Below are 22,714 nucleotides of genomic sequence, written 5' to 3' on the forward strand. Positions count from 1 at the left end.
TTCTCACAGTTCTAGAGGCTGGGAAGTTCACGGTCAAGGCACCAACAGATTCAGTGTTTGATGAGAGCCCACTTCCTGGTTCATAGACAGCCTGTTCTCCATGTGCGGACATGATAGAAGGGGCAAGGGAGCTATCTGGAGTGAGTCTCTTTTATAAGGGCACTAATCCCATTCATGAGGGCTCTAGTCTTAGGACCTAATAATTTCATAAAGGTTCTACCTCTAAATACCATCACCTTGGAGATTAGGTTTCAACATGAATTTGGTTGGGGGACACAAACATTAAGTCTGTAACAGCTCACTAGCATGAACACTTTTTAATATTGCTTCCCATTATCAATAAATGATTAATTCTTTAGTGAAGGTGTCAGAAGATAATAGTCTCTTTTTTCTCTGATAAGGAAGTTCTGAGAAAGGATAAGAGAGTTTGAGTGACTAGAAGGGAAGAGAAGGGAAGGTGAGATATAGCAACAATTGAACAGATAATATTAAAAATAAAAATAATTAACAATACAACTCAGTGTCAAGAAAATAAATAATCTGATTAAAAATGTGTAGAGGACCTGAATAGACATTTTTCCAAAGAAGACTTACAGATGGTCAACAGACACATGAAAAGATGCTCAACATCACTAATCATCAGGGGAATGCAAATTAAAACTACAATGAGATATCACTTTACACTTGTCAGAATAGCTAAAATAAAAAACGCAAGAAATAATAAGTTTAGTGAGGATGTGGAGAAAAAGAAATCCTTGTGCACTATTGATGGGATTGCAAATTAGTGCAGTCCCTGTGGAAAGAAGTATGGAGATTCCTCAAAAATTTAAAAATAGAATTACTGCATGATCTGGTAATTCTACTACTGGATATTTACTCAAAGAAAATGAAAACACTAATTTGAAAAGATATATGCACCCCTATGTTTATTGCCGTATTATCTACAATAGCTAAGATATGGAAGCAACCCAAGTCTCCATCGAAGATGAATGGATAAAAAAGATGCCTTGTACACACACACACACACACACGCACACAGTGGACTATAACTCAGCTATAAAAATCTTGCCATTTGCAACAACATAGATGGACTTAGAGAGTATAATGCTAAGGGAAATAAATCAGAGAGACAAATACTGTAAGATCTCACTCAGATGTGGAATTTAAGAGACAAAACATAGGCGGAGGGAAGGAAAAATAAAATGAGATAAAGACAGGGAGGAAGGCAAACCACAAGAGACTTAAATATAGGGAACAAACTGAGGGTTGCTGGAGGGAGGATGGATGGGAGGATGGGGTAATTGGGTGATGGGCACTAAGGAGGGCACTTGATGTAATGAGCAATTGCGTGTTCTATGCAACTGATGAATCACTAAATTCTACCCCTGAAACTAACACTATACTATATGTGAACTAACTTGAATTTAAATAAAATCTTGAAAGAAAAAAAAAAAAGGAAACAAAACAAATGAACAAACAAAACAAAAAGAGACAAACAAAGATAAAACCAGACTCTTAAATACAGAGAACAAACATGGTTGCCAGAGGGGAGGTGGGGTGGCGGGGGTGAAATAGGAAGAGGGCATTAAGAGCACATTTATCTCGACAAGCACTGAGAAATGTATAGAATTGTTGGTTTATTATATTGCACATCTGAAACTAATATAACACTTTGTTAATTATATCTACAATAAAAACTATAATTAATAATAACATTTCTAGTGTGTTCTGTTTTGGGAACTCTGTTAGGCAATTTGTATATATTACTTCATTAAATCCACAAAAATACATTATAGATAGATGCATTTATTTTACCTATTTATATATGAAGCGACAGTCATGGAGAAGATAAGCAACTTGCCCCACATTGCATAGCTAATACATGGCAGAACTAAGATTTGAACCCAAGCCCAGATGTCCTTTTTCCTCAACCACTTTACTAAGCAGAATGGAAAAAAACTCATAATGATAATTTGTGGGTAAGTCTATCCCTATGCAAAGGCACCAAATTGATCATCTTTTGGGGTCTCTGATGTTTTACTTACAGTTTAATCATTATAGTCTGAATAATCTGCACCCCTCCCAAGAATTGTTATTGAGAATTATAAGATTGAGCAGAGATTAGGAGGTTCATACAGGGATAGCTATGTTAAAATTTTAACAGGGGGGCCTAAATTTGTAATAGTTTGGCAGTCTTAATGACCATTCTCCCTTCCCCCTGTCGGGAGAACATGTACTTATAAATGAGCGAATGGGAACTGTGATGCTGAGTCAGGAGGCATGCTCAGCTGGAGAGTGGACAGTATGACCCCGGATAACATAACAGAGGGACTTTTTGGAGGAAGAGATTATGTAAACACAAGAGTTTCAAAGCCTAGAGAGAGAGAAAGGCTGGATTGAGCAGGCAGGAAACAGCAGCTCGCTCTGGAGGTGGTCATTGTATCACTGTGGCTTTACTCAAGTCAGCTCTTCCTGATTTTAGAGAGAAAAATGAAAGGATCTTGGTCCCTCAAGGACCCAGAGGACCAGAGGCCAGAGGCAATCTCTATTGTACAAGATGGGTTGGAGCAGAGTATGAGTTCAAACTGCATGGTTCAGTCTAAGGCCACTTTGTTGAAAAAAGCGATACCCTCTGGTAGGGATTGCAGAATTCTCTTGAGTCCTTGAAGAAACTTGAGTCCTGTGGAGTGGTTTGCTTGTGGAGTGGTTGACTACTCAGGATCCCAATTAGGAATACCCTCAGGGTAAGTGTTTCCTGGTGTCAGCAACATCCCCTTGTTTACTCAACACACATTTGTATTATCATACTGGCACTAATGTGATGGAGAGAGACTGAAGGAGGTTAGACCAGAAAGCAGAGGCACAAAATGGCAGGTTTAAAAATACGAAGATAGAGGTCTTTGTTTTTGTCAGCATTATAGGTCATTTAAAGATAAAGCATTTATCCCCAGTTTTCTAACTTCTGCTGTTTGATGAATTTGTGTCTTATTTTTAAGGAACCAACTTTTGACTTGACTGATCCTCTTTAGTGTATATTTGTTTTTATTGTATTAATTTTTTTCTGATGTGTTTTCTTCTTTTTTCCCCCCCGACTATTTTCTTTAGGCTGTTCTTTTCCTCTATGAAAATGGGAAAGAGATGCTTAGATAATTGAATTTCAGCCTTGCTTTGTTTTGTATGTCCATTTAAGGTCATAATCTCAGACTTAGCAGCATTCCATGAATTTTGATAAGTAGTATTTTTACTGTTACTCATTTAAAATATTTTCTGGACTTCAAGACTGTGATTTCTCCTTTGGCCTTCGATTGTTTAGAAATGTATTTATTATTTTTCAAACACATGTGAGGTTTTTTTTTTTTTTTAATTGGTTTCAGTTTCTTTACATTGTGGTCATACTTTGTATATACTTTGTACCCAATTTCAGTTTATGCCCTGGAATATGGTCACTTTTTGTCAGTGTTCTGTGGGCATCCGAAAAGAATATGTGTTTTACAATTGTTGAATGTAGGGAGCCTGTGTGGCTCAGTCGGTTAAGCTTCTGCCTTGGGCTCAGGTCATGATCCCTGGGTCCTGGGATCGAGTCCTGCATCGGGCTCTCTGCTTGGCGAGGAGTCTGCTTCTCCCTCTGCCTCTGCCTCTCTCTCTCTTTCTCTGTCTCTCATGAATAAATAAATAAAATCTTTAACAAAAAAACAATTGTTGAATTCAGTGTCTGTTGTTACATGATAGTAGTTTATATTTGCTAATCATGTTGATGAAATCTTCTATATCTTTTCGAATCTTTTATCTGCTTATTCTATTCGTTTCTGAGAGAAGGATGTTATAATATCCTACTGTGGTTATAGATCTATTTATTTTTCTCAGTTCTCTGTATTTTTGTTTTCATGTTTAGAATTACTGTATCTTCCTGGTGAATTGAGCCTTTTATGAAGTGTTCCCTTTTTTTTTTTAGTTTTTTTTTATTATTATGTTATGTTAATCACCATACATTACATCATTAGTTTTTGATGTAGCGTTCCATGATTCATTGTTTGCGTATAACACCCAGTGCTCCATGAAGTGTTCTCTTGAGCCCTAGTAATGCTTTTTGCCATAAAGTCTTTAGGGCTATACCAGCTTTCTTTTGGTTAATATTTGCAGCACATATCTTTTGCTTTTATCCTTTTACTTTCAATCTTTCTGTATCCTTATATTTGTCTCTCTGTGGGAGGGAAATGGTTGAGTTTTGTTTTTTTAATTTCATTTTGATAATCTGTCTTTCTTGGGAACATTTAAGCCATTTACATTCAATGCAGTTACTGATATGTCTGGATTTAAATTTCTATGTAATTTTTATTCATCCCAACTAATTTATTTTTTATCTCTTTTTTTCCCTTCTTTGGATTGATGCCATATTTTTCCGATTTTTCTAATTTCTCTCTCTGTTATCTTAGTAGTCATACATTCTTTTAATGGTTACACTAGAGATTAAAGCATGCATCCTTAAATTATCAAAGTAACCTAAATTAGTGCTCTTTTCGTTTTTTTCTGGATAATACAAGAGTCTTAGCATACTTTAACTCCATTTATCCTCCCTCACGGGTTTTATGCTATTGTTGCCATCTGTTTTGATTCTTAGTAAATATTAAAGTTCACAAAACATTATTGTTTTGGTTTAAATAGCCAGTATTTATTTAGAATTACCCACCTAATTGCCTTTTGTTTTTGCTTTTAATTTTTTCTTGAATCTCTGAAATTCTAAGACCATAGCTCTCCCAGCTTCAATACTTTTTAGAATTTTCTTCAGTGTGGATTTGAAAGAATTAAATATTTCTCCTTAGTTTTGGATGTTGTTTTCTCTCAGTGACAAATTCCAAGTTGCAGTTATTTTCTTTAAACTATTCCATGGTCTCTGGCTTCCATCATTTCTATTCATCCTTCCCAAATTTCTTTTTTTTTGCCTTCTTGGTTCTCTAGTTATACCTGTGTTAGATTTTTCTTCAATGAATCTCATTTTTTTTTTTTTTTGAGAGAGAGAGAGCAGGGGGAGGGGCAGAAGGAGAGGGAGAGAGAGAATCTCAAGCCGACTCTCTGTCATGACCTGAGCTGAAATCAAGAGTCCATCACTTAACTGACTGAGCCACCCAGGTGCCCCTCTTCACTGAGTCTTTTATGCCTTTAACATATTTTCTCTATTTTTCATACTTTTCGTCTTTCTTTGAATCTTTTCCTCTGACTCACCTTCAAGTTCATTAATGATCACTTTACCTTCTATAATCTGCTTATAAACCCTTACATAAAGTTCCTGATTTTGGTTATTGCATTTTTCCTTTCTAAAATGTGCTTTATTTGGTTCTATGTCAAAATTATTTTATTTCCTTTAACATATCAAGCATAGTTATTTTAAAGTTACTGTTGACATCCCTGTGGCTCTCTTTTTATTTTCTCATGTTCTTCTTGGTTTTGATTAGATTGTTGTTTTGTCTTCTCTTATTCCTCTTTATTTTTTAAAGATTTTATTTATTTATTTATTTATTTATTTATTTATTTATTTATTGCCACTCCTTGGAAGTGTGGGCATATTAACACTCTCAGGGTGGCTGTCTATCAGAAGAGTCCACAGATAAATGCTCCAGACCCCTGTTCCTTGAGTGGACAGTTCTGTGAGTGTTCTGTACATAGGCAAGAGGTTCTGGGAGGGGCAGAGGGAGAGGAAGAGAGAGAATCCCAAGTGGACTCCACACTCAGCATGGAGCCCGAGGTGGGGCTGATCTCATGACTCCAAGATCATGACCTGAGCTGAAATCAAGAATCCGAGGCTTCACTGACTGAACCACCCAGGAGCCCCTCCTCTTACTCCTCTTGAATTTGGATTGCAGGTCTGACATTGCATATGGAACATTGTAGAGATAACTTCAGGCCTAAGAGATACTGTCTTTCTACAGAGAGATTTTACATTAGCTTCTTGGATATAGGGACACTCTTCAATGCCTTTATTTCAGTTAGAGATTAAGATAATTTGAAGCTTGATTCCAAAAGACCTATTTTCCCTTCCGCTATCACTGACATTTTTCTAGTATTCTGAAAACAGTGCCTTAGCTCTCACCCTACCACCTGTCCCAAATCTTTAATGGCTATCCATTGTCCAGAGTTTACTACTTCAAATTACAGGGTTGGTATTCATAATTCTCTTAAATATGTTCTTTACTGACCTTTCCAATCTTATCTTCCATTATTCCTCAAAATGTACTTTCATTTTGTGAAAATAATTTGTCTTGTGCCCTAGGGATACACTCACCCACTTTCTTATTTCTGTGCCTGCATTCTCCTGCCTGGAAACTCTCTTCTTCTTCCAGATCTTCATCCTCTGCACTTAGAAGGCCTACTCCAAATTTCATCATGTTTATGAAGTCACTTTGTACAATCAAGCTCATAGCATTGTTGGCCTCCTATGGATTATTCCCTCACCTTTTATTTGCCAAGCAAAATGCATTGGCTATAGTGCTAGGGATGACAACAAGTGATTTATTTTCCCAGCTAAGTGTAGGATGAATTCCTTATAGTGGGTACTTTGCCTCTCTCACCTAATTATTTCTGCAACATTTAAAAATTTTATATGTAATAGTTATGAATATAATAGTTGTTTGTACAATACAAATGTAGTTTAAGGCTCCATGGTTTTCTTAATATCTGATAAGGCCGTTTTGTCCTGAGTGCATATTATATCCTGATTCAACACTTTTTCAGATTTAAGTAAGGTGAGGATTCCTTCTAAAAGGGTTCTTATGGACCCTGAGAGATAAACTAAATTATTTTATTACAATGATTCTTTAATTAAAATGAAAGTATGCGCATAAATAGATGATGTGTATATATACACACACACTATAATAGTATATATATTACATGTATATATATATATATATACATCATATATTATACTGCATTATATGCTATATACTATAGTATGCATATATTCTTTTTTTTTTTTAAAGATCTCACTTATTTATTTGACAGAGAGAGACACAGCGAGAGAGGGAACACAAGCAGGGGGAGTGGGAGAGGGAGAAGCAGGCTTCCCGCCGAGCAGGGAGCCCGATGCGGGGCTCGATCCCGGGACCCTGGGATCATGACCTGAGCCGAAGACAGACGCTTAACGACTGAGTCACCCAGGCGCCTCTGCATATATGCTTCAAACCTGCAAATCTCCAAAAAACTGGTCATCAGACTTTGAGGAGTTAAGTCTATAGATTCAGCTTGACAAACACTTGCTTACTTGTTCCTGTAGTATCAAAATGTCACACATTCTCAGTCCTTCATAAGAAGCCGTACTTGATTGCATGCCTACGAAGTAGTATTCTAGAATTCCAGTACTTTCAGAATTCCAGAAATTCTTGTAATTTTCCTAGCTAGAATAATAAATAACACTAGTATCTCTTGATTTTCCTTTGTGTTGGTAGAGCTGGTACTTTGGTTCTTTGTTATACATCCTCTTTGTCACATCTAATATTAGCTGTTGCTACCATGTTTAGTTTGTTTGGCTAGACTCATTTTGTAGGCTCAGACTCATCTCATGTTGATAGCATTTACTATACTGTGTATTTCTACTTTCTTCTTCAGGGACTTCTCCAAAGCTATGGGAAGAGCCTACTATGCTCCTTGGAAGTGTGGGCATATAAACACTCTCAGGGTGGCTGTCTATCAGAAGAGTCCACAGATAAATGCTCCAGACCCGTTTCTTGAGTGGACAGTTCTGTGAGTGTCTGTACATAGCCAAGAGGTTCTGGGAGTGGGGGGAGTTGAGCTACTGTCAGCTAAAAAGTGAACTTGATTATAAAGCTTTATATTGGGTTTGCCCCTCCCCTAATTCACCCCCTCCTCCCTCACATCTACTTCCAGCCGTTATTTTCCATATAAACTACTTCAATCTGAGTCCTTGTCTAATGTTCTATTTTAGGAAACCCAGATTAAGATAGTTTTGTTTTAATGAGTTTAAATATGGACTACAACTATATATATTTAACAGATATTTACTGAGGCCTACAGTGTTCCAGGCACCACTCAAGGTTCTGCTGGAGACGAAGACTGAAGAAAACAAAGGGTCTCCCTTCATCAAGCTTACATTGTAGTGCAAATCACAATCAAGTCCTCAAGTTTTTCCATAGTGAGTAAATCTGGATTACGTCTGTAAAGGAGCAAAATTGGGGAGAATGTTTGGAGAAGAAATTAGAAGGATTCAGAGCCTGAAGTGGAGGAGCTGATGTTGGTTCCTCATACAGAGAGAAGCAGGAAGCCACTAGATTCCTGGAGGGAGAGAAACATATTTACAATTTGTTAAAAGTTGGGGCACCTGGGTGGCTCGGTCAGTTAAGTGTCTGCCTTTGGCTCAGGTCATGATCCCAGAATCTTGGGATCCTGGGATTCTGGGATCTAGCTGCATAGGTTTCCTTGCTCAGGGGGGAGTCTGCTTCTCCCTCTCCCTCTGCAGCTTCCCTGGCTTGTGCTCTCTTGAACTCTCTCTCTCTGTCAAATAAATAAACACAATCTTTAAAAACAAAACAAAACAATTGGTTAAAAGTTGGAGATGGGAAGGGGCCAGACCCAGCTCTGCCTCTGTCACTATTTTTCATAAGGATCAAGCCTAGTTAATAAATAGATGCTTAATAAAGAGTTATTGATCTGTGTATAAGTTGAAGTTTAAGTCCAGATTCTGTTGCTTTCTTTGAACATGTAATTTAACTTCTCTGTACTTATTTCTACATCTATAAATAAGGGTAATAACAATACTGACCTCATGGGATTGTTGTACAGTACAAATAAAGGATTATAAGTGAAAAGCACATTTTATGTTATAAAGCAGATAATGAATATCAGTTGTGGGGTCTGAAGTGCAAAAGAATTTAACTATTAAAGTCAGGTTAGCAAATGTGTGTGTCAGAGAAGTTAAAGGTTCATACGGAGGATTCTATGACTCCTGAATTAGTCATATTTTGCTTTTCTCCCTCCAACTACCATGCAGTTGGGTCAAAGCACCTCAACGGTCAAGCTACTTGTTAATTTTGACATCTGATAGAGGTATTCTCCGTTTGCTCTGGCTTATAGTCCATGCCTAATCTAAATGGTGCCGAGTTTTTTTGTTGATAATGACATTGTAAGTGTAAACACAAGAAAAGCAAGAAAACTGCCCTTTTAAGAACAACCATATAATGGTATTCTTTTCATTTGTACCATGGTGGAAAAGCCGGAGCCTCACTGATGTTAAACAGCATGGCTCTATCACTCTGCATATTTTCTTACTTTTTCCCCTGCATGCTTGCAAATGCCAAATTAAAAAAGAAAACAGCATCCATGTGAGCCATTGTCCTCAGAACTATTAGGCAAGCGAATGAGTATTTCATAGACTTAACGTGACAATGAATTACACGTCCAAAACAAGTTGTGTGTGTGGCTTAGCAAAACAAAATTAAGAGTCATTCTAGGGAAGGACATTGCCACAGCTTTGGCATAATTAGGAATCATCATAATCAAATACAGGAAATTGGCACATCTGCTTTTCAGGCTGTTGATCCAACTGTGAGGCTGCCTGTACGCACGGGTTCTGATGCATCTCGATGTGTTCTGCAAAGCTGTCTTTGCATAAATATTTACATAATTTTCTCCAAACACCACTATAAGCAGTTGTTTTTTGTCCCTTTTTCTCCCTTGGGTTATTATTTCTTCCCATCCCTACTCCTGGTGAAGGAGCGATCACTTGTTATTCTAAGGATTTCTCTTTCTTCAAGAGACGTTGGGAGGAAAATTGTGGAACCTGAGAATTTTATAAAATGACACCAAGATGGGAGCAGTCCATTTCATCTGGCACATTTTTTTGCAATCCGCGAAGAGAAAAGCCAGACACAACCCAGCTGTGCAGAGTGCAAAGGAGAGCAACAGGAGAGGAGTCAGAGAGGGAATCCACTCGGGGTTTGAGACTGATGAAGAACACAAAGTCAAATTAAGTGAGGTGGGATAGCGTGGCCTTAACAAGTGATCCACCCCTCCCCCCATTCGTTCTGTTATTAAAGGTTTAAAAAGCCTCCTACGGAAGCAGGGCTTGAGGAGTTCCTTCACTTTCTGTCACTTAGTGCTGGTAGTTTCCTCTTCCTTAAAATGATCTGAAGTTTCTCTTTTGTCTTTCCTGGTTTTGATGTTCTGTTTTACATTTTCGAAACTACACATATTTTTAAATGATGTATATTTTATACTTTAAAAAAATCCAATTTAAGAAAACTGCCATCTATTCTATTTTTCAAGCATTGTTTTGCTTTCCAAAGTACACAAGCCTTCTAATTTTATTATTGTAAGTTTTATTAATAACACCTAAACTGCAACAGATAAAATATTTTATAATATTCTAAATATTTGTATGTACTCTCCAATGTGGAATGCCTGCTTGTGCCCTGTTAATATGAACCCTTTGCCTTTGATGCAGACTTTTGCAGACATATCCCAGGGAGTGTGGGATGTTTACATTTGATGATGGTGTGGGATACATTTTCATAACAAAATGATTGGAGGGTTTACATTGGGAAATGGTATGTTCATTTTTCCTTCCAAAAGCATTAGAAAGAGGCCGCTTTTCAACAATTTGGAAATAAGAAAAGAGAAAAGATTCTAACTAGAACCAGGCAAGAAATCTCCCTTAATCATAGCCCCCACTCTGATTTACATTAATACACAAATTGAGAAGTGTTGTAAATTTTCAGTTGTATGGTTAGTTATGTGTAAGTTGAATGAGTGGGGTGTGTGTATAAGGTGCTTATTTTAAACTTTTTGGTGAGCTTTACATAGTTTGATTACAGAGTATAAATCACTTATTTTCAATAAATTCTTCTGTTATATTACACCATATTGAATCACAAGAATCTCTTCAAGTAATATTAAAAGGGCTTTTCCTCTTTTTAATCTGCCATCCTTAGTGTTTTTTTTTTGCTTGTTTGTTTGTTTTGAGAGAGAGAGTGTGCCAGTGGTGGGGGTGGGGGGTAGGGGGAGGAGCAGAGGGCGAGGGAGAGAGAATCTTAAGCAGGGTCCACGCTCAGGTCGGAACCCATCATGGGGCTCTATCTCAGAACCCTGAGTCCATGACCTGAGCCAAAATCAAGAATCGGACGCTCAACCGACTGAGCCACTCAGGCGTCCCTTTAGTGTATTGCTTTTTGTCTTTGTGCTATTTCTTCATGGACCCCAGGTAACTGTTGTAGCACCAAAAAATAAAAGTTAGGTAAAGACTGAGAAGTGGGCTGTTTGACGGTGTTGTGCTGAGGAACTAGTTTTGCTTTCTTTCAGTATCTTTTCTCCTGGTATCTGTCTTACCCTTCCCACTCCCCATGCCAGACTTCTCCATTCAGTTTTCCACATGAAGGCTCCATGTCAGTAACCACTGAGTGCTTTCGTTTTGCCTGCGGAGACCTCTGGGAGTGTTAGGTCCTCAAAATGATCCAATGAGTCAGACTCAGTTAGGAATAAAGTCATGTGTCCAGAGCTTGATCCACAGTTGCCCTGTACTGATAGCTCATTCAATCTTTTTTAATTTTAGGGTTTATCCAGACTATTTTTATATGATGCACATGTACACCGATGGGTATTTTTAAAACCCTAAAAACCCTTGCATACATATGGTGGTGGTGGTGATGGTGGTGGTGGTGCTGTATATGTATCTTTATAAATCATTCTTGTCCATCTATTAATGAAACATTAAAAGTTCCAAACTTTAGGGGCACCCGGGTGGCTCAGTCAGTTAGGTATCTGACTCTTGATTTCAGCTCAGGTCTTGATCTCAGAGTCGTTGAGTTTGGGCCCCACATTGGACTCCATACTGAGCATGAAGCCTACTTAAAAGAAAAAAAAAATTCAAACTTTATCTTTCTTTCTAAGTCTGAGAACTCTAGATTTTGCCTCTTTTTTTTTCCAACCCCCCCGCCCCCCGCCAGGTCCTGGGAGTAAACACCTATGTTATGTCTTTTAACTGGTCATGGTTGTGATTTGATTTAAAAACTGAGGAATTGTCAGCAACTTCTTTGATCCTATCTATATCTCACAATCAGCTAGGAATTTTATATTTTTTCTGCTTGCATTTATCTAGGGCAAGACTTTTTTTAACTCCACATATGTCTTAGCATATTTGCATTTTATAATAGAGTTATTATCATCCCTGTCTCTACTTAAAGTTAGTCTGAAAATATGTAATACATACTTCAGAGTTTGAGAGACAGTGTTATGTGGTGAAAAGAGCTCTATGCCAGGAATTTAGTGTTTGTGTCCAGGAGCTGCAGTTTCTCATCTGTAAGTGAGGGAATTGGACCAGAGAAAATTCATTGAGCAACTACCATGTGCCAGTAACTCTTGTAAGTGCTACTGAGAAAAAGAGACAGACTCTCAGAGCTTATGATATTGTCAGAAGAAAAATCAATTCATAAGCAATTACAATAAATTATAAAAAGTTTCTATTAGGAAATTCACAGAATGCTAAGGGTGGATTTATTTTTCTCCAGAGAGAGTGAAGGATAAATTCTTAGGGTAAACTATGTTGAAGATGAGAACAGAGAGTAACAAGTTGCAGAAAGACAAAGACAGGTGGAGTAGTATTTAAGATAGAAGTCCCCGTATGGTATGAAAATACTATTATTGGGTCATTTCCGCTGCATTTGTATAATAGTTGAGACAATAAGATTACCTGCCTTTTAGAAATATGCAACTTTGGGCTTGATCTGTAATGATAGATCCTTACTTATTTTTAATTTCCTATTATATTTTTCTTCTTCAAGAGATCCCTCTGGGCCTGCTAATTCAGAAAAGAAATGTTCATAATTTGAGCTACATGATTGACATAAAAGAATGTTCAAGCTGGAAAGAACCTGCAAGCTTATTCAGTCTAGCCCTCTTATTTTGCATGCTTCTTTAAGACAATGCTTTAGTGACATGTCTACTAATTTCTCATGGCTGGTTAGTGGTTGAGTTTGCATTGAGTGTAGTTTCTGATTCTTGGCTTAGTGGTGGTTCAGCTCTCTCAGGTTGTCTTTTTATAACATGAGGATAAATAAATGTACACTTCCCTAGTATTTTATATCCAAGTACCAGGAGAAGAAAATTATAAAAAGGAATAGAGGCAGAAATGGAATGGGATAGTTTTTTGATATACTTGTTTTGTTTTGTTTTTGGCTTTCTGCTTAGTGGTTTCATCACTGTGGTAGTGATGAATTTGTTTCTAAAGTTAAAAAAAATGGACCCATTCACTCTTGCTTTCTTCAGGTTACATTTTGGTGTTAATTATGTATCTGTGCTAGTATTTCAATTGGGAAAAAAATATTATTTTCACCTAGAACAGCTAATATGAGTTTGAATTTCTCTTTTTCCTAATGACATCTAATTTTTTGGTACTATCTTTTAAGTTAGAGATTACTTAATAAATTTGTGTGCCAATTTGGTTGGCCGAATATGATAGTGGTTAAGAGTTCAAATTCTGGCATAATTCTTGGTTAATTCTGGACTCAGTATTTATAAGCTATGTGAGTTTAGGCAAATAATGTGACTATTCTCTATAATCTTATTTCTTTATCTGTAAAATGGAGATGAGATTGTGATGGGGATTTAATGAGAAAGTTTATGTAAAACATTTAGCCTAAGCCCAGAAAAAGGTTCACTGTATGTCAGTTGTTATTATTGTTATGATCTATAAAAAGACAAGTTCTCAGTAAAAATATGGTTGGAGGTGGTCTCCAGAAACACTGCTCACAGGAGTATTTGTCAAAGCAAATTTAAAAAATTTTACATTTGTGGAATGGACTAAACTAGTTTTGATACTGATGTTACCACTGCTGTTGCTGGAAACCAGATTTAGTTTATGGGTCTTGGCTGCCAGATGAATGAAGTGGAGAGCCAATTATGTACAAGTGGGCCCCACATGATTCCTGGGAGTGTCCGGAATGTGAGGAAGGCGCAATATGTATTACTGTTGCAAATCTCTCTTCCTGCCAGGAGTGATATTATCTGGATAGCTTGGCGCAGCCTGGTCATCCCACCCTGTTGGCAGCAGGACAACTGTGAGACAGAAACAAACAGCCTGGGTCAGGCGAAATAAACCACTGGGGAATGTGGGAAGGGGGTACAGAGCACTCCCGGAAAGACAGATAAGACAAGGAAGAGGTTTGGGCAAAAATGTGATAAAATTGGGGCACCTGGGTGGCTCAGTCGTTAAGCGTCTGCCTTCGGCTCGGGTCATGATCCCAGGGTCCTGGGATCGAGCCCCGCATCGGGCTCCTTGCTCGGCGGGAAGCCTGCTTCTCCCTCTCCCACTCCCCCTGCTTGTGTTCCCTCTCTCGCTGTCTCTCTCTGTGTCAAAAAATAAATAAAATCTTAAAAAAAAAAATGCGATAAAATTAAAATTGAAGGAAATCAACCCCATGGGATTCCAATTGGAAAAGGTGGGATAATATCTTTGAGATATTAATCAAGCTTTTCTTGGCATTTTCCATTCCTAATGTCCTTTCTCCTAAGCTCATCTTCCACCCCTCCCTCTTTGCAGACTGAACGGGTTGGCACATGCCATGCAGACAGATGACACTGAGAACCAGATTCTACCTGTCCTTTCTTTACTCCTTCCACATATATAAATGCCTTGGTACTGAAGAAGCCCCTCTGATTGTGGATGCACCCTGAAAAAAAGGGAGTGGGGACTTACTGGGATTGACTGAGATTAATTACTTAATTACTTGAGGGACTTTCTACCCCAGTAGAAATTTAGTAGTTAGAACTAAGGAAGTAATACTAACTTCTTGAACATCTGAGTTTGAAGATGAGGTTCAAATGTGAAGCATATATAAATTTGTAAAAGAAGATTTATTTATTTATTTTGAGAGAGAGAGAGCCCACGTGCATGTGTGCAAGCAGGGGGAGGGGCAAAGGGAGAGGGAGAGAGAGAATCTTAAGCAGGCTCCATGCCCAGCACAGAGCCTGACGTGGGGCTCCATCTCATGACCCTGAGATCATGACATGAGCTGAAATCAAGAGTTGGATGCTTAACCGACTGAGCCACCCAGGTGCCCCTGAAGCATATATAAATTAGATATATTTTTCCTCTTAAATGTCCAGTGTCTATCCAAAGTAGACCTTAGGTAGGATATCTTTAAAAGGATTCATATTCTCATAATAATATTAATATTATTTTGTTGTCTTCTCCAAAGTCTCTTTACCTGGTCCTGAGACTCCTTGAATGCCATAACTTCAAGCTGACAGATGATCCTTTCAACTCAAGAAGAGTCATATATGATGTCTACCTTGGATTTAGCTGCCTTTGCCTTTCATAACTCCTACATCCCCAACTGACCAATGTTGATCCATAGGTAGGGACATCTTTACACCCTATTCAGCAGGAAGAAGTTATAGAAGATAAGACCTTTCACCCTCAGCAAACTTAAAGATTTAAGGGTCAAAATTGTTCATGGGGAAAATGATGAGGAGAGCAAAGACAAAACAAATGCAGCTAAAATTAAGTCTCCTTACAACTTGCAGCCCACTGATAAATTCCTGAGACATGCAGAGCATGACATTCTTCAAAGAACTCATGCTACCTTAATGTTGATGTTCCATTAAAGATTAAAAACAACCTTATCTTGACAATAGCCAGCCATCCTAGGTTTTGGAGATATTGCTTTCATCATACACAATTCCTTAGAAACTTATGTTATCCCTAACCCCCACAAACTGAAAAATTTATAATCAGTCACTCCTCACAATCCCAGTGCAGCTCTTTCTGCCCATGGGTCCTGTCCCCATACTATGATAAAAGAATCTTCTGCATTGAAAAAATAAATAAATAAAAGGATTCATATTCTTGCAGCACTTGTGAACAAGGAAGTTTCTCATGAGGATTTCACTGCTCTTCTCTATGATCATGAATCATAATCATTTCTTGCTGAACTGAACTAAACCTCTACCTGAGGGGTACATCTTTGTGTTCATCCTTTCAGCAAACATTTATTGAGCACCAATTATAGGTCAGGCAGCATGCTTAGCATTGGGCATATACTGACAAGAAGCAGATAGGTCTCCTTGGAGACCATATATGCAAGTAGACAAGCTAAAATTCTTTGTGAAACAGTAGTGATGGAAGTATGGATCTTAGAAGTAATTTTCACACAAGGTTATTTAATTGTTGACTTAAATGGAACGGATAATCTGTAATTTCCTCTCTCAACCAACATTCCCTTTCCCTAAATAGATTTGGAGAGGACCAGGATACTGAGAACACTGTGGACAAGTGTGTTCTCATTGGTTGATCTGGCTTGCTAATTCGAAGTATAAGACTTCACCTCTCAATCAGTCATTTAACGTTCCAGTACATTTTTGGAACAACAGATAATTTTGGAATTGCCAAGCAGATGGATGAATGGTAACTGACTTAGCAGGTCTAGGAAAGCTGAAACCTAAGCCTACCAATAAATTAATTAAAACTGCTGAACCCTGGAAAGGCTCCCAAATTGAAACCACCAGGTGCTTCTGAAGGTGGGAATGCAGGGCAGAGCTGAAAGCAGGGAATGGGTTGACAGTGTTATAAGGAGGAGTTCCCAATTCCTCTTTATTCCCACTTTTTCCAAGCAGAAGCCTGAAGGTTAACTGGTTGAATCCGAGGATGTTCTGCTTTTGGAGATGCTAGACAGTTAAGTGTGGATACGCTGGGAAGATACCATAATAAAAATGGGGGAAATGTGAAAGTCTACATTCTCAAAAATGAGACTCTCAGAACCCTTTTCCATGGGGTTCTTAATACCCAGAATATTGGAGGCTCAATTTATATTCCTTAGGCAGGAGATTGTAGGATTCCTCTGTGGAAAAACATAGCTCATGAAAAAAGACCTACAGATACTGTCAGGAATACAACTTTTTTTTAGAGTGGAAAGATGGGGGAAGGAAATGTTTGCATGTGAGGCAGTGGTATAGGGAGTTAAATTCCATCTTTTATAGCATGTAGTCATTAGTGAAAAATCAGGATATATCACAATAAGCACGTTTATTGAAAATATAGTGATAATACCAGAAAACGGTGCTAACATGTTTCAAATGGTGTTATCAATTTTCCTCCTTCTGTCAGGGGAAGGGAAGGGAGTTGGGTAGGTAAAGGAGAAATGTTTTACTCTAAAAATATGTATATAAAGACAATCAGTAGAACACCATGTAGTCAAATATCTGGATTCAAGCTTTAGCTTCTCTACCTATAATCTCTGTGACCTTGGTCATGTTGCTTAAATTTTCTGAACTTTAGTTCTCTCCTTGGTAAATGGAAAAATAGGACCAAGCAGACAGTAAGCAGCCAATAAGTACTAGCTACGTTTTAGGGTTATTTTGAATATTAAATGAGATAGTGTATTTAAATATTTAGTATAGTACACAATAAAGCTTAACTAATACTATTATGACAATACTTTGTGAATGATGGGAAAAAAAATAACCTCAGAATAAGGAAAGGAATAAATATTTAGCTCTGAGTGCACACACACACACACATACAGTATATAAAAAGAAGGGGAAGTGAGTGAGGGGTGGAACCAGATTAAAAGAAAGAATATCAATTCTAGGAAGAAAGAAGATGAGAGATAAATTTCCTAAATAATCTTTTGCTATTCCACCTTAACTCCTTTGTGGAACAAGATGGCACGTAAAAAAAAAATCCAAAATATTTATTGAGTACTTGCAATGTGGAAAGCCCTATTTTCAATTTCAAAAGTACATAGTTGTTATATTTCATAAAAGTGCTTTCACTTGTATCTTTTACTTCATTTTCATAATTGCCCTGTAAAAGAGGTAGGATAACAAGTCACAGTTGGTTTATTAGGAGGTAAGAAATGAGGAAGAGTGGTAAAAAGAAAAGGAAACTACAAAAGTTGCCTAAACATTAGCATAGCTATGGAAGCAGGATAGAGAGAATAATTTTGTTACAGCTACCTATTTTTATAACTCAGTGTGACAGTATGTTTATTAATTTTCAGTGAGAAGTACAGTGCCAAATGAACTAAAATACTGGTATCACCTGGTTTGCACATTCTCTCTCCTGATAAAAAACAACAGCACATTTCCATGGAAATTCAAATGAGTTGGTAGAAATGCAATCAAAACAGTCATGGGATGTTTTAAATGGCTGATATCATCAGATTATGACACATGATGTCCCCCAACACACCCTAAGGGTATATTTGCCAAGGAACCAGAATGTCCATGTCAGATGGCCGAGTCACCTTCATCTCTGGGTGGTGCTGAAAGTACACTGACAGAATTGTGTTCCTTGACTTCACGCAGGCCATCTGGTGACATTTATTCTTCAGCTGTATCAGTACAGTTGGTTAGGTTACAGCCTTCTCTTATATCAAGTCACATTCCAGGCATGCCTTCTTGATGAGTATTATATATTTTAAATGACAGTTGGAAAACTCAGTTCTGCAGGGATTGAAAATGAGTAATATGTCCCTACGGTTTCCTCATATTCTTTTAAGTCCATTAAAAGAAAGCCCAACAACGCACTAAAGTGAACTTGAGCTCATTTGATAAGAACGAAGCTCAAGGATGATTAATCTATTGGATTAAACAAATATGGCTTTAGAAGCGTAGGTGCTGGTGTCAGAGTATAGAATGCACCGTCTGTGATAGTCTTACATTGTGTGTACATTTAAGATACTATCAAACTCTTTTAATCACCACCCTTATGTTGGAAGCTTTGTTTGTCTTAGCTAGTGAAATGTCACTTCAACAAAACCAAAAGAATTTTAAAAAATACCCACATGCTTAGAAAGCAGAAAATAGCAAAGTGTGGGAAAAAAGTCATCTTTGCAAGGAAAGGTCGGCAGAAACATATGGATCCCAAGTGAAATTAAAATAAGGTTTCTGTACAGACTAGATACTGTGGCAGATAACGATGCCACAGGCCAGACAGAAGGTTCCCAAGGCCCCAGGCTGCTTTCTTACTTCTGCTCGGCTGAAGACTTTATCCAACATTATCTTGGTGATAACACTTGTTATACATCCTCTGGATCCTCAGATGCTAAAGCATCCTCTATTAGACTTCATCCAGGAAACCTAAAGGCCAACCATATTTCATCATTTCTTAAGTTTCAGTGATTATAAAACAGCCATCTGTACATGTCTGGAAGCATATTTTTATTTGGGTTATTACTTGATAATGTATGGACAATCCAATCTCCAATCCTCTCTAATGTGTCTATTTGAAAAAAGTCCATAGGAAATTTTTAAATGGTTATATTTTTTATATTCATATTTTATTTAGTTGAAACGTATATAAGACTTCTTGCTCCATATTAAATAGGAAAAGAATAAGTAATTACATAGAATGACAAAGAATATGTTCATTAAAAATGATTTGACTGTATTATCTCATTGATTTTTTTTTTTTTAATTAAGCAAACTGCCCATGTGCTTAGAGTCGGAAACCATATATAAGCATCCTATACAGAAGGCTCTTCTGGAACTTTCCATCTATACATACTCTTTTACTCTTGTTTAATATTAATGTATTACCTATCCCATTTTATCTACTAGATGCTTTTTATTACCAATCAGATTCAAAACAGGGAGCGAGTACTTTAGATGCTATAAAAGTAGTTTTGAAATTCAGCCCTAGCCAATAATCTCTCCCCTTAACTGCAGATCTTTGAGCTTGCATGGTCAAAAACATCTGACCCTAAGCCACCTGCAGCAGATACCTGGCATGCTGACATTAGAGATTTACTCTTTGAGATCAAGGCAAATATGCAAATATTGTAGGCCAGTTTGGAGATGGGGTAGAATGGTAATACATTACATATTTATTAGTAATGGAAATATAGTGAGAATGTTTTTTTTTTAATCAGATTATTTTCTTCTTATAAGAAAAACTGGAAGAACTTGTTTGTCTAGAACAAGGATCGCAGGGATGAGTACTTCAATGGGAGCAAGGGCAAGAGCAGTTGAGATGGAGCATGGTAGAAATGGGAATTGGGATGGAAGTTAGTAGAGAGTTGGAGAATGCTGTTTAGGATTATGCGGTACCAATCAGGTTCTCAGCAGGCAACAGAAAACATTCAAACTGGATAATCCAATAGACAGATGATTTATAAAGGATGAGGAATGAATAGGTCAGGAAGGAGAAGATTCTAGAAGCAGAGACCTGTGCAGAGAGGGCCACCTGTAGAAGTTGTGCCCTTTAGTGGGAAGACCCTGCAGAGCAAAGGACAAGGCATAGTGGAAAGCAAACTACACGTGGCATCCATCAAAAGACTTGAACTTGGGTGCCTGGGTGGCTCAGTCAGTTAAGCATCTGCCTTTAGCTCAGGTCATGATCCCAGGGTCCTGGGATTGAGCCCCACATCAGGCTCCCCCACCTTCCCGCCCATGCTCTCTCCCTCTCAAATAAATAAATAAAATCTTTAGGAAAAAAAAAAAAGACTTGGATTTAAGTCTCTGCTCTGCAATGTGTACTAGCTAAGTCTGGATATTCGGTGCCTCAGTTTTCTCATTCAGGAAGATGATCTTTTCCAGAAAATGATTGTGAGGGTCAGATTATATAATTTGTATAAAAGCTACAAATGCCGAGCCTGACAGAGAAGGAAGGTTGAAAGAAATGAATGTTTAATCCAAAGAGGATGCAAAACTTAAAGGCACAGGTAAAAAGAAAGGAAGACCTTCGTTATCTGAGGCAGGTCCTAAGGCTAATACATGGGAAGTAATTAATCTACATATATGTGCTCACAGACAAATTTTTCAGAGACATATGTGTATAATTATGGGATCAATAAGTCCTCAAAGCTAGGATGAGAGGAGCACAGAGAGGGAGAGGAAAAATACCTCCCCTCCCCCCCCAAAATCCAAAACTTTTCCCTGAAGCATTAGGATCAAGAATATTAAATATCTGTTTTGCTAGTGGAAGTCTGACTAAAGAAAGAGCCAATAATGCAGCTACAGTCACAGGGTTCATCCCCTCACATGCTGGAAATGGAATAGCTTGTAGCTTTTAGCAAAGTGGTGATTGCAAATATTTTGTCATATTTCTTCAAAAATTTATTTCATATTCACATATACATTTTTAGTCTGCACTATTAACTTTCTTAGTAAGCCACAGAAGGAGACTTAAAAACACTATTTTTTTTTTCTCCTTGTTTCCCTATGGAACTAGCTTTCAGTTTAAATCCCAGCATATAGTAATGTATGAAGAACGTCAATGTACTTTACTTCCTACAAGGTACTCTTGTAAGAAAAATTACCAGTTAAAAGGGATGATACACTTCTTAAGTCTGCATCAGGGAAAAGAGAAATTATTTGTTTGATCTCATGAGTTTGGTATTGTGTTGTGATAGCATCTAACACGAATGCAGTTTAAAATTCTATGTGAAGTCCCTCTGTTTGGACTGTCAATTCAGGGTGGAAAACCATTTTGTTAGAAGTGTCAAGAATATGAGGAATGGTGAAGATATCAACTGTGTTAGCTTATTTTTTTGACTGCCACATGATTCTTCTTGTACAATATCATGTATGAACAAAAAAGGCATTAATTCAAAGACTAGAAATTCAATGAGTTTTAAACTAATCACCTCAAGATTCAATGAATTTATCAGCAATATCTTTTACATATTGATGTCTGTGCATACTCCGCTCCCTGGGTTTATATTCAGTATTTGTGCCACGGAAAGGAAATCATTAATGAATGACTTTAAAATGCAAATTTGTCAAGGTCAGAGTTTCAAAAACAGAAGCTTGTTGGTTGAACCATGCACTGCATTTTATTTCTCTTTAGTAGTTCGTTGGATTATCAATCAAAATGTTGACTGTAATTGTTTAAAAATTAATTTATAAAAGCCATTTTCAGCCTTTCCTTTGTCTGATGTGAGAGAGGAGATAGGATAGATTGGTATATACAATACAGATATTGCACTCTGTGGAACTGAGGTATCCAAAAAACGTGGCTGAAAGCAGAATTTTTGCAAAGTGAATTTCACTTCCTTGATGACTCTCTACAATAGAGGAGTTATGCTTCTTGTGGAGGACACATTTTGAAGTATCTTCCTAACACCCCATCTCTAGGAATGTCCTCTCACCACGTGGGATGGCGCCCTGGCGGCCACGTTACATGTTCATGCCTCTGAACTTGAGTTGCAATCCGGCGTGGACACCTGATCCAGACTAAATCAATACAGCAAAATCTTCTTGCCAGAGAATTTGAAATTGGGACCCGGACCTTCCAGGTTAGACTGTAGTCTAAATGTAGCCACATTTTATAGCTTAATAGTGTTTCCTTTTGTCTTTATCTGGTTCACATTGGTATCTGTTACTATAACCAAATTTACTTCTTTTTTGGGATGACCTTCATGGACTGAATTCAAGACTGGTTTAGAAATGGCAGGCTTGGGCGCCTGGGTGGCTCAGTTGGTTAAGCGACTGCCTTCGGCTCAGGTCATGATCCTGGAGTCCCTGGATCGAGTCCCACATCGGGCTCCCTGCTCGGCAGGGAGCCTGCTTCTGCCTCTGACACCCCCCCCCTCATGTGCTCTCTCTCATTCTCTCTGTTTCAAATAAATAAATAAAATCTTTAAAAAAAAAAAAAAAAAAAGAAATGGCAGGCTTACTCTTTACTGTCAAGGCATCCTGGGACCCTATTTCAACCACGTGTTCTTTCCTCTGCACCTTCTCTTCCAGTCCATGCATAGCTGCTCAGGCTCCC

General features: G+C 37.7%; 1 long non-coding RNA gene across 1 annotated transcript; it reads left to right on the forward strand.

Moving 5' to 3' along the window:
• The first annotated feature begins 1,632 nt into the window (after positions 1-1,632).
• LOC118010406 lies at positions 1,633-22,424 on the forward strand. The gene is made up of 5 exons (XR_004679188.1): positions 1,633-2,744; positions 7,600-7,734; positions 8,006-8,143; positions 15,198-15,356; positions 22,078-22,424. It is a non-coding gene; the product is annotated as an uncharacterized LOC118010406 (long non-coding RNA).
• Positions 22,425-22,714: the final 290 nt, after the last annotated feature.

The sequence above is a fragment of the Mirounga leonina genome, unplaced genomic scaffold, assembly GCF_011800145.1.
Source record: "Mirounga leonina isolate KUSES-001 unplaced genomic scaffold, KU_Mleo_1.0 Mir_129, whole genome shotgun sequence".
Taxonomy (NCBI): Eukaryota; Metazoa; Chordata; class Mammalia; order Carnivora; family Phocidae; genus Mirounga; species Mirounga leonina.